General features: G+C 53.5%; 1 protein-coding gene across 3 annotated transcripts in view; it reads right to left on the bottom strand.

Moving 5' to 3' along the window:
- CNTFR (ciliary neurotrophic factor receptor) overlaps positions 1-2688 on the bottom strand; it is a 37427-nt gene extending 34739 nt beyond the window's left edge. For all 3 annotated transcript variants that reach the window (XM_037151639.2, XM_053656559.1, XM_037151641.2), the window contains exon 1: positions 2533-2688. The gene's annotated coding sequence lies outside the window, so the exon portion shown is untranslated. The remainder of the gene's footprint in view (positions 1-2532) is intronic.
- Positions 2689-13133: the final 10445 nt, after the last annotated feature.

Raw genomic sequence — 13133 nt, 5'->3', positions numbered from 1 at the left:
TCTGTTCCTCACCCCCATGTCCTGATATACAGCACAAACCCAAAGCAAGCCTGGGTGTATCTGAATAGGAGTTCTAAATTCCACCAACAGTGTGAACACCACAGTCCTAGCATGCATCTGAATGTCTGAGCCCCAGTTAAGAGTGTAACTTGGGCAAACCCCAAGGCCCCCATGTGAATATGAAAGCCTCAGCGTGGAAGCAATGACTGAGTGTGAGCACTAGGAACCTAGTGCAAGTCTGAGTATCATCAGCCCCAAGATGGAAGGGCAAGTTTAATGTCACCACCAAGGACATCAGTCTGAGTATGAACTTGAAGATGGAAATAAAGGTTTGAGTGTGAACCCAGGTCCGAATGTGCATCTGACTCTAAGCCCCAGGACTGAAGTATGGCTCCATGATTCCCACACAGGTCAGCATACATTAGCATTAGAGTTCTAGAGCAAGTGCAAGCGTCAGCCCCTAATCTTAAAGGCATTCTGAACCTGAGCACTGGGGTTCCTTTGTAAGTCTGAGTGTGAGCACTGGGTCTCTGAGTGATCCCAGGGTGGAAGGGAGAATCCTGCATGTGATCACTAGAGTTCTAGTTGGAGTCTCCGTGTGAGCTCCAAGATGGAAGCCTGAGCCTGTGAACCGTGTCCTATGTGAGTCCTCAAGTTCAAACGTGAGCCCCGGGCTCCCCAGGAGTCTGCATTTGAGCCCCTAGTCTTCCTGTGACTCTGAGTGTGAGCCCCAAAATATAGGTGTGAATGGAGTAAACCCCAGGGTCTTAGTGTGAGTTCAATTTGTGAACCCCAGTGAGGCTCTGAGCACAGACTCTAGTTCTCAGTATAAGTCTATGAGCTAAGTCAAGACAGAAATGCGAATCTAAGTGTGAGCCTAGGGTCCCAGCGTGGGTCTGAGTGTAAACTGGAGGACCGAAGTGTATAGCTGGATATGAGCCCCAGAACGTAAGCATGAATCTGAGTGAGTCCCGTTGTCCTGGTGTAATTCTGAGTGTGAGTGCATGTGAATGTAAGTGTCCCAGTGTGAAGCTGAGTATGAATTCTAGAACCCCAAGAAGTCATGAATGTGAACTTTAAACTCCTAGTCTGTAGAAAGCTAGTGTTCCAGGTGAAGTATTGGCCCTGATGGAGTGCGAACCTTAGTTTTATGTCACCAATCCTACTAGGAGCCCCAAGAACCAGTCCAGAGGCTTTGTGTGGGTTTTGACAGTGGAGACATGGGGCATAATTTTTTGAGACACACAGGCCCCTCACGCCACCTCCCAGCCCAGGCTTGCCCTATCTGCAGCCATAGGACTATCCAATTGTTGAAGCCCCCACCCCGCACATGCAGTGGTACACCATCACACCCAGAATTAGACACACGGAAATGCATTCAGTGTTTCAGAGCCCCCGTACGTACAGCAATCACAGATGCACAAACACATCCAGCATTTCAGACTCCCACCACCTCACTGATCACAGCCACACGAACAACCCCAGTGACACAAACACAATCACGGCACGCATCACAGGCAAAACAACTAATGCTACAGACACACTCCTAAAGAGGCATGCAGACACACACACCCAGTGTTGCAGACAAGCTGCCAGCCACACAAGACACACACAGACGCTTCTCAAAGAGAGACTAGACGGAAAGAGAAAGAAAATCCTGAATTTTCAACAAGGCGTGAAATAGTCCTGCCCGCCTGAAGCTACTGGAGGGGGGAGGGGGCCAAGGAGCGAGCAGTGAGAGGGTTAGACGCAGGAGAGGCTCTGGAGAGGAGAAGAGCCGGAGGAGAGCTGTCCGTCTGGTGACCTCCCCGCGGCCCAGCCCCCACGCGCGGGAGATACACTACTCAGAACAACACAGGGACACCCAAACCGGCTCCCACAGAGCCGCCCTGGAGGAGACTCACACGGGTGGACTCTCACAAAGAGACGGGAATACACCACAAGCGTACCCACACGGACACTGGGGACTTACAAAGAGACACTGGAGGAGCCCCACTGTGTGGACAGATATCGGGCATACTCACGAGGAAATCACAGACAGGCTCACGCTAAGACACACACACACACACACACACACACACACACACACAGGATTCACATGGACACAGAGACACTGGCAAACGCATCCGTTCACACCCCTGGGCGCTTTTAAGTCCAAATTTCTGCGGGAGAAGGAAGCCGCCTCCGGGCGCGCGGGGGTCACTGCGACCCCCAGCTCCGGAATTTTCCCATACCCCGCGCGCACTGCTGAGGGGAGAGGGAGAACAAGGATGCTAGGACAATCTACCCTGGCCACCTCCCCAAGCCTATTGTCCGCCCCCACTACCACCACGCCCAACCCCCCGGCTTGCCTGGACGTGGGGGGGCTGCTTCTCCTGCGCCCCGGCTCCCGAGTTTGCGGGCAAAGTTTCCCGTGAACTTTCCTGTCCCCCACCCGTTTGCGGGCCCACGCGCGCACGAGGGCCGCGGGTCTGTCGGTCAGCCGGAGGGTTTGAGGGTCCGGCCGCGCAAGATCCGCCGCGAGCTACTCACCGCACCCTCGGACCGCCGGGGATCCGCGCCTCCTGCTTCTATAGCCCCGGGCAGGGAGCGCGAAGCTAGCACCGCTGCCCAGATCCTGCCGCGGAGCCCTGCGCCTCGCCGGCTGGAGCTGCCGCCGCCGCCCGCTCTGCACCGGCTCCTCGGCGCTCGGCGGCTTTAACCCCCCCATCCTCCTCCCTCCCTCGCGCGCTCCCTCCCTCCTTCCCTCGCCCATGTGACCGCGGGCGCCCGCTCGGCCGCGCGCGCCCTCGCTCCCCTCCCCCTCGCGCCTTGTCTCCCCGAGCCTTCGCGGCCGCGCGTCAGGACCCCCTTCCTGGCCGCGGCCCCCGCGCACCCCCGCCTTGGCCCGCTCCCGCGCCTGGCACGCGCAGCCCGCTCGCTCAGGCACACTCACCCTCCGGAGGCCAGTGAGCCCCCCTTCCAGTCGCCTTGAGCTGGCACACGCCCACCCCACCCCCCCGCCACTGACACACTTGCCCGCACTGACACTCGTGGCCCCCTCACATTCGCCCTTTCTCCGGAACGCCCTCCAGACGGCTGTGATCCCCGCACTTCACGCGCAGCCCCGACCGCGGGTCTCAAAGACGCGCGCGCACACACACCCACACCCACTCCGCCAGATCCCCTAGGGCCGCTGGGCGCGCACCCATCCCCCGGGGTCGCTCATTCACACTCGCTCTCTCACTCAACCTTGGCCAGGTCTCTGCTGCACACCCTGCCGCACGTTCAGGCCCGAACTGCCTCGTACAAACACCCTGGCACACCCGGGCCAACTCTGGGAGTCCTACTGCCGGCATCTCCTTAAGAGGAGCGCAAGCCAGAGCGCCCAGGCCCCACTTTCCTCGGAGAAGGTCAGCCCTCTGGCCCCTCCCTTAGTCTTACCGCCCCTAGGAGTACCACACATCCCTTGACCAAGGGGGCTTTCTGCTCCCAAATGGAGGAGGCTGGGAGCCCAGGTCCTTGCCTCCCACCAAATCTTTGGTGACACCAATACAACTGATGGAGAAACTCAGGAGTTGGGAATATTTTTAGTTTTAAGTTATAGTTAAGCTTAATTAGTAGTTAAGCTAATTAATGCCTTAAAAAATCTATTGTTCCAGGAACTGAAGGTATGACCCACCCTGACTACAGAGGACCTACATGCAATTTGACCTTTGCACCCCAGGAGGACAAGCAATGAAATTGGTATCTGAGCCATTGTGCTCCAGGGAGAGATGTCCCTTGCCCAGGACACAGATAAAAAGAATCACCGGTCAGCCGGTGCAAGGATGCTAGGAATGTTGGGGAACTGCATCCTTCATCTCCCATCCAAGTACTAACCAGGCCCAGCCCTGCTTAGCCTCGGAGATTAACCTTTTCCCTGAATTCCAAACCTCTTACCTATATTTTTTCTTCTCATAAAAAAAAAAAAAAGGTCAGCTTGAGATGAAATGTAAGATGGTCTTCTAGGGTACATAACCCACCATCTTCTCAGATTGCTGGCCATCTGAATAAAACAGCCATAGAAATTCAATCCTTGTCTCTATTTACTGGTTCTGTTAGTGACAGGCAGCAGGAACACCGACTTTTCTGGTTTCACAACTCCCCTCTCCTTTCTCACCCCCTAGACACCTGGCCTGGGGAAAAATCTCCACTGGGATTAAGGGAGTTGGGAGGAAGAACCCCCTCTGCCTGGACCCACAGGAGAGTTCGAAGCAGGAGGTTCACCCCTTCAGCTTTCCTTTCCCAGCTTGGGCCTCCTAGGGTAGGCTCAGTTCTCTGGCTCAGGCTCCTCCACCCCAACCCGCCCTCTGGTTACAACATTGGGGATATTAAGGTTAGACAACCCAACCAATCTCTGAGGTCCCGTGAGAATTCAACAGAAAGGGTGAATGCTAGGGGTGGAGTACTAGTGGCCCACTCCCATCTCCACCCCACGGATTTTTTCACCTGACCTCTGACCCATAATCCCTGCGCCTCGCACCTCCAGGGAGCTGCTTCTGGGCTGGGGGTGGGAGAGGGGAAGGAAATATCTCGCAGTTTCCTCACACCCTTCCCCAGTAGGCTCCCCAGAACGCCAGGCCCTTTCCCAACAAATGCCTCAGGGAAGCCCGTTGCAGAGGAAAACCCTTTCCGTCACGTCCGGGCTTTTCACTTTGACTTCCTTGGCCGCAAAATCCCATCAGTGCAACCAGCAGGGGTCAGCGGGGCTGAGGCTAAGAGAGGGCTGGCTGGGGTTTAAGGACACAGCGAAAGAGTGGCGCCCAGCTGAGAGCAGCCCACCTGCACCCACAGTAAGTGCCCCCCTAGCCGGCCTCTCTGAGGTCCCATCCTTCAGGTACCTGGGCTGCAGACCAGGACCAGATGGTAAGTACCAGGAAGGACCAGGGTCGGGAGCAAAGATATCTTTGGGGGTCAGAAATTGCCCCTCCCCCTGCACCGAAACTGGGCGTGGGGCGTGATTGTGTGCTGGGGGGCTGCTCCTCTTCTGCAGGGAGAGCAGACGTCTCGATCAGGTGGTCACTGGTTCACTAACTTGACCTCGGGATCCTCCAGCGTCCTGGGCAAAGCCTCTTTCTGCCAGGTGGAGAGCAGTGGCGCGTTCTGTCTCCGCCTGGGGACGCGGGGGGCCGCCATCGGCAGTTTCTAAATCCGCGGGTACCGGGGCAGGGCCCGCGCGGAGCAACTAGAGACTGGAAGCCCGACACGTAGATGTGTCAGAGAATTCGCGAGGACAAGAGGCGCACGTCGGACGGAAACCCGGCGTCTGTCCAGCAGCACTTAGTTCCTCCCGGCGCTTCACCCGGCGGCTGCAACGGCGCCCGCTTCCCCGGGGCCGCAGCGACACCTGGCGGTCAGTGCGGGACGCGCGGTCCTCGTCTGGCCGCGGCTGCTGCACCAAGGCAGCGCCCACCTCCGAAACATCCCGGGTGCGGCCCCCTCTCCCTGCTGTTGCCAGCGTCTGACCCAGAACCAATTCTCCTTCCACCTGAACTAGGCGACAGATTACACGTGGGTTTCCACTCCTGCCGCCTCCAACGCGTTATCTACACACTAGCTTCTGAGCTTCCTAAGCCTCAGTGTTGAACACTCCCAGACCTTACTGCCGCGAGGACAAAGCCAGGCTTCTTAGACGGGGCTTAAAGGCCCTGGCAGGATCCTGTCTCCTCTCTAGCTTTTTTAGGCGCCCCTATCCCTGGTCTCCCAAGCTTTGCGCCAGTCCCCTTCTTTCATGACGCACTTCTCCTTAAGCGAAACCCCGGTTCCCTGACACCCTCCCGCCATTTCCATCCTATCTTCACCATGCGTCTCCCATAAGAGACAGCAAGAAATAACGCCCCCAGTTGGGAGCACTGGTGTCCTGCAGGTAATGAGGATCCCGGATTTGATAACCCTAAAATGTCTGGGGAAATTGGGGGAAGTTCTCCTTGACTTTGTGTCCCTGGAGTTTTATACCCACCATAAAAGAGGGGCTCTGTGGCAGGCAGGACTTTTGGCTCCACCCTCCTTCACCCTGGCAGGTGACCTAAATCTGGACCATCCCTCATCCCCGACCCTCAGGAGTCAACTGTGCCATCCCAAGCCTTTGCTTGGCAAGGACCCTTTCCTATTCCTACTGATGTGTGAGCCCCTGCCGCACACTCCACCTCCTGCAGTCTACTTTTTCCATTGCTTCTTTTGAAACAGTGCTTATTTCTAATCTGCTATACCATCAGAAAAGTCCCGCCATTGGACACATACACACACAGGCTGTGTTTTTCCTACAAATGTCAAACACATCATCATGTAAAGTCACACACCCAGTCTCAAAGAGTCGAACGCCTCTATTTAATCTCGACGTGGCCCAGTGGGGAGTCAGGGTCCCCTGCTCAGAACTGGGAACTAGAGGTCCCAGAAGGGCCGAACTCCCCGGATCACACTTACACACAATACGCACACCTAGACTCAGTCACACCGCATGTCACACAGACACACTCAGAGTCACACACTCTCTCAATCACACAGAGTCCCACACTGGGATTTGGCGGGGCAGGGCGGGCTCCGGGAGGCAGTTACGTAAAAGCCCTTGCAGTCCCCCCTCGCTCCCCCTCAACCCCCCTGCTTCCTCACGCAGTGCCAGCGCCCCGGGCGGCTTGGCGGAGGCCCGGGAACAGCTCGGCCTCGCGGAGGCTCCAGGCGCCGAGAAACCCGATCCTGACACAGCCCTAGGCTGAGCAAGGGAGGGGGGCCCAGAGCACACCCCCCCTCACACACACACTAAGAGTCCAGCCACACCACCCCAGGACGACTCACTTTCCATCCTGAAGCAGCTCCCAGCACCATCCTGGGACGGTACTCACAGCACCCCCCGCCCCCGCCCCCATCCTGCAAATTCCCATCTGGATCTCCGCCTAAGTGTGCCCTGACCTTCCAACCTCTGGCACCAGAAAACAGCAAAGATTCCCTAAAGGTAGAGAGCAAGAGAGGCTTGAAGCCATAATGGGAGAATGAAAGTATTCAGCCTGAAATTGCCCCTAATTCTCTGGAAGTGCCTTCTCTTTCCTCCTCACTCGGGCCCTCTAAAACCACCCAGCTAGAAAGAGGTGATTTCACTTCTGCTCCAGACCTCCCTCAGATCTGCTGCCAACTGATCCCAAAATATTCTCTCAGAATTCTAAATTAGTTGAAAGATCCAAGGCCATCTCTCCTCTCTTTGACATCCTTCCCTCCTTCTTATTTGGAAGTTCTAACTCTAGTCTAACCCCAGTTCCTCCTGTTTTGCCAAGAAGGAAGTTTGAGGGCAACCTGAGACATTGAAAATGAAATCCCCAAACGGAGGAAGGATTAAGGTTCAGGAAACCCCAGAAAGTCAGGAGTCTAAGAGAAGGGGAGAGAACAGCCATGCCCACCCCCAACCGAACCCCCCACCTCACTCTGCAGCCCAGCCTCTATTTTTTATAATAGCTTTTGAGTATCTGCCTGGGCTGCCGAGGCCCAGGCAAAAAGGGAATTTCCCCCTATGTTCTCTGTTAATGAACAAAACATTTCATGTTGAAATTCCTCCACTGCCCCCAGCCCAGTGTCTCCAGGGCCCCTCAGCCTGACCAAGCAGGGGGATCACTAGGAGGGAAGTAACAGAGTGGGGGGCAGCCCCCAGGGGAAGCATGATTTACATGGGGGGGCATATTTTTTCATAAATAATTAGGGTGCCTTTTTTTTTTTCACTTTTGGCTAAAACTCCACTCCTTTGGCAACTTCCCAGAAAGGGCGGCAGGAGGGCGGCCGGAGCTGTCCTGAGGCCCAGGGCAAGGCCCCCCTCCCCTGGGCGAGGAGCCTTCCCCAAGTTGTTTTCCTGGTCTCTTCCTCTTGGATGTTTTTTTGATTATTAATCACATTTTCCACCCGTAGGCTTGGTCCAGACCCCCTCCCCCTGGGGTCAGGGCTGGACAAGAGGAGGGTGGGGCAGGCTCCAGGAAGATGAGTTGGGGACGAGATGGGCAGTGAACCCTGGTTCTGGCTGACCTGAGAGAGGCTGTAAGTGGCACGTCACAGATTCTATCCTCACCATCCAGGTACATAGTAGGACCTTAATAAACACAAATGGAGTGAATGAATGAACGAACAGGTATCCAGCTTTCACAGCACCCAGCTGGCAATGGAAGGCAAAGCCGCTTTGTGTCAGTAGCCTTATGCTACAGAAATAGCTCAGAGAGGGAGAGTCACTTGCCCAGAGACACACAGCAGATTAGTTCCAGGGCGAGAGAAGGACCCCAGTAAGGTTGATGGTTCCCCCATTCATAAAGCAGTCAATAACTATGTATCGAGCCCTGTCTGGTATGGCTCAGTGGATTGAGCACTGGCCTGTGAACCAAAGGGTCACTGGTTTGTTTCCCAGTCAGGGCACAGGCCTGGGTGCTGGGCCAGGTCCCCAGTAGGGGGTGTGTGAGAGGCAGCCACACATTGATGATTCCCTCCCCTTCTTCCTCCCTTTCCCTCTATCTAAAAATAAAATCTTTAAAAATAAATAAATAAGTATCGAGCACCTACCATATGCCTGGCATTGATCTAAGTGATTGGTTACAGCAGTGAACTAGACAAAAATGCCTGCCCTTTCAAAGATGCAGACCATGTAGAACTTCACACATGTGTAAATTCATACAACCACCTTGGAACACTGTTTGGTAAGATCTACTAAGCTGAGCCCTGGCTGGTATGGCCCAGTTGGTTGGAGCATCCTTCTGCAGACTGAAAGAAAAATCACAGGTTCAATTCCCAGTCAGGGCACCTACCCAGGCTGTAGATTTGATTCAAGGTTGAGTAGCAAATGAGAAGACAACCAATCAATGTTCCCCTCTCTGTCTCTCTCTGTGTCTCTCCCTATCCATTCCTCCTTTCCTCTCTCTCCATGAACCCCTGGCCAGTGTGGCTTAGTTGGTTGGCATTATCCCGCAAAGCGAAAGGTCGCTGGTTCAATTCTGTTATGGCCCATGCCTGGGTTGCAGGTTTGGTACCCAGTTGGGGTGTGTATGAGAGACAACCAATCGATGTTGCTCACATCAGTGTTTCTCTCCCTCTCTCCCTCCCTTCCCCTCTTTCTAAAAATAAAGAAATAAATAAAATCTTTTTTAAAAAAGGATCTACTAAGATGAACATATGTATTACCCCATGACCCACAATTCCACTCCTAGATATATACCCCAAAGAAATTAATGTAGCCCTGGCTGGTGTGACTCAGTGAATTAAGCACTGGCCTGCAAACTGGAAAGGTCACTGGTTCGATTCCTGGTCAGGGCACATGCTTGGGTTGCAGGCCAAGTGCCCAGTTTGGGGTGTGTGAGAGGCAACTGACAGATGTTTCTCTCTCTCTAAAAATAAAATAAATATTTTTTTAAAAAGAAATTATTGTAGAGTTCACCAAGAACATTCATAGCCGTTTCATTCATAATAGCCTCAAACTGGAAACAACCCAAATGAATGAATGAATTGTGACGCAGCAATAACAGTGGAGAAGAATCAGCTGCAGCCACACACACAACAAAAACAGGTGAAGCTCACAGACAAAATGTTGAGCAAAGACCAGAAAAGAACCAGACATAAAAGAATACATGTTGAGTGATTTCCTTTAAATCAAGGTCCAAACAGGGAAGCTCACTTACGGTGATAGAAATTAGTACTGCAGTTATCTTTGCTGGGTGGGGGAGGGGGTCCAAGAGTATGCGCAGATATGTCAAAACTTGAGCTGTGCACTTAAGGTTTGTGCACTTTACTGTTTACTTTCAGCCTAAAAAATTTTTTTAATCCCCTGCTCTCATGGGGCTTGCATTCTAGTCAGGGAAGATGTATACTAACAAAAATATGTGAGTATATAATTCGTCCAGGTGAGAGTGCACTGTCTGGCATCACAGCTCCCTCAGGCGGGAGGTGACAACCTAAATAGCATCTAAGAGAAGCACAGACGAAGGCCCTTTGTCCTCTCCCACGGTGCCATACTCTTTTTCCTTAGGGTAGTTAGTGTGTCACTTAGCTACCTGGTTCCTGTGTGGTACCTGTGAGCTCCGTGAGGGCAGACCTGTGGACTCCATCTTCAGGAACCTTGCATAGGGTCCGCCGTAGAGCAGGTGCTCCTAACCATCAAAATAGGGTTGAATGAATGACTGATACCAGCAAGCGAGCAGGACAACCTTGACCTGGGGGAGTAAAGCCCCAGGGCACAAGGTTGGGAGCCCATCTGAATAGTTTGCAGACTCGGGGATGGGAAAGAGGGTTTGGTATCCAGTAAAGGATCAAACAGAGACCCAGAAAGCAGGCTGAATGGCTCAGAGACCACATCTGAAATACCTTGGGTGCCAAGGCTACGTAGGCCTAGAAAGGTGTCAAGTAGGTGAGGAATAGAACCCGATTTTTGTTTTAGAGAGATCGTTGAGATTGCCGGGTAGAGAGGGGGGGTGAGAAAGGCTAAGTCTGGAAGTGGGGCTGCCAGGGAGGAGGCGTTTGCTGCGACCCACAGGACAGACATGTCCACCCTGACCTGGGGCAGGGCCATGGGGCTGAAGACAGAGGACAGGGTTTTGGGAGAGTCACTCACAATCATCTTCTCCATTTGCTCCCATGACCCCTGAAGGAACCCTCATGTCACTCTACACAGGGAACAGAACCCCTGGACACAGTTCAGTGGCTGCTCTCCCGACAGCCCTCCCCAGGGTGATCCTGGGTGTGGGTAAGCTTGGAAAGAGAAGCAAAGAGTCAGGGAGTGGGTAGAGAATCCAGACGGGGAGAGGCACGAGAGAGGACAGGGAAATTAGGGGTTAGCAGGGGTGTCCAACTTGCAGCCCAGGATGGCTGTGAACACAACCCAACACAAAATCGTAAATTTTCTCAAGACATTATGAGATTTTTGTGTGTGATTATGTGTTGTAATGTATTTAATGTGTGGTCCAAGACACTGCTTCTCTTTCCCGTGTGGCCCAGAGATGCCAAAAGGTTAGCTACCACTGGTAGGCGAATATACATTTTTGAAGGTAGGAACAGGGGCATGGATGTGCAAAATCACAGTTGTAGTTTTTCATTTTGTGTTGCAAAAATTGGCATGAAACTAATTCCCTGCCCAGAAGCACAAAGTCCCTCCCTCTGTCCCTCTGTCCCTCCCTCCTTCTTTTCCTCCCTTGCCAGCCCAATGGCCCTGATCTCCCTCACCTCCCATTCTTCGTAGGGAAGCATACGTCTTCAAAGGATTGTCCCCTTCCAGTGCCAGCCCAGAGTCTGACCTTGACCCCTGTTGCTGTAGAGCTGTCTTCCTGATCGCAAGGCCTGATTTCCAAACAGGACTGATGGACGGATGGCCATGTGCCCCCAAGATTGGCTCCCTCCCTTCGTCCCCCACAGCTCCACTCCCACCAGCCTGCACTCTAGTGGGACGGGAGGGAGGGAAGAAAAGAGACTCTCAGTCTGTGCCCCCGCCCCCAAAGTGTAACTGCTGTGTTTTAGAAGACAGAGAACAATTAGAGATTTGAAGACAATGCCACAGATACCCAGGCACAGGAAAACAGAAACAAAAGAGTAGATCAAAAGACAAAAGAGAATTAAATTCAGTTTCATAGACATTTATTAGCACCTACTGTGTGCCAGGCAGAGAGGGAACATTGTGTACAAAACCATAGATGACTCCAGGGTTTTCGGCATGAGTGGCTGGGAGACGATGGCGCCGTTCACTGAGGTGGAGAGAGAATCAGGGCTTGACACATCCAGGTGAAGTCTCTGTGTGATGATGGCCAGTAGGGACAAGGATGGGGAGAACAGAGGTGCTGAGACAGGGCTGGCTGGTTGGCTGGAGGTGTGCTGTCCCTGTCCCACAGCCCCCAGTGCCCTCAAGAAGCTCTGTACTAGTGGCGGTTGTGCGGGCATTCATCAAAGCCGCAGACCGACCTGGCACTGGGAGGGTGCTGGGTGGTGACGAGATCCCAGAGCAGGGAGAGGAAGGGAGGAAAGGATTGCACCCGAAGTCCTGAAAACCGTGATTAGAAGACAGAGAGGTTCAAGGAGAGCCAGGAGTCCAGACTGTCACAGGACCAAAAAGAAGCCTGGCAATGACCCGGGAACTCAAGATTTAAAGATTTTAGCTGTAGTTATAGTTGATAGGCTTAAGTAGCTAATTTTGGGGGGAAGCTGTTATTCCAGGAACTGGAATACATGACCTACACGACTCCAGAAGGTCAGCACGCAATCCGACCTTTGTGCTCGAGAGGGTTTGCAGTCGATGGACTGCAACTCTTATTGATTAACCTTTTTTTCCAAACCCCTTACCTACCCTTTCTTCTCCCTATAAGATGAGATGTTAAGACGGTTTTTGAAGGTACATAACCTGCTGTCTTCTCAGATTGCTGGCATCTGAATAAAAGGCCCACAAAGATTCAATCCTTGTTGGTTCTGGCAGTGACGGACAGCGCTAACATTGACTTTTCCAGTTTCAGTAAGGCCAAAAAGAGCCCTGGGCTTTAGCGGCCGGGAGTGGGGTGGGGCCAGTGGAACCAAGCTGGTGCTGTGGAGCTGGCTGATGTATACTCTCCACCAGGTGCCTATGAGCACAGTGTAGGCTCCCCTCCCCTGGCCTCTCTGCTGTCCCCAGAGCCCTGCTTGGTCTGGGGTCCTCTCTCAGCCAGGCATGGGAAGAAGAGGATGAAAAAGCTGCCCTGCCCCCAAACCTCCACCCCTGAGCCCTTGGTTTCCTGCCTTCCCGGGAGGGTCCCGAGTTTTCCTCTAGCTTGGAAGCCTGCAGTGGTCAAGAAACCCTGGGAGCTTTGGGGGTAATTGAAACCAGGACTAAGACATTAGAAACCATAACGTGGACTCCCCAGCTCCCCCAGGATAGCTCCTGGCTTTCTTCTCACCCCAGTCCTCCCTGCTGCTGACAGCTCAGCTCTCCGGGCCCCCACCAGCTGGGCCAAAGACCCTTCTCTCCAAACCAAATAGAAGGGGCCTCTAAACCAGAAGGCACCCAAAACCAGCCCTCGGGGACCTTTTCTCTGCGCTCAGACTACCTCAGTGTATATTAGGCTAACCACTCCCACACTGAAGTTGTCCCCAAATTCTAATCTTAATTTTTTACTGCAGAACTTATGGGGGCTGGTTGAAGTTAG

The sequence above is a fragment of the Artibeus jamaicensis genome, unplaced genomic scaffold, assembly GCF_021234435.1.
Source record: "Artibeus jamaicensis isolate MK-2021 breed Jamaican fruit bat unplaced genomic scaffold, CSHL_Jam_final scaffold_1964, whole genome shotgun sequence".
Lineage (NCBI taxonomy): Eukaryota > Metazoa > Chordata > Mammalia > Chiroptera > Phyllostomidae > Artibeus > Artibeus jamaicensis.
The sequence above is the reverse complement of the archived record's forward strand: the minus strand, read 5'-3'. Positions and strand labels throughout refer to the sequence as shown.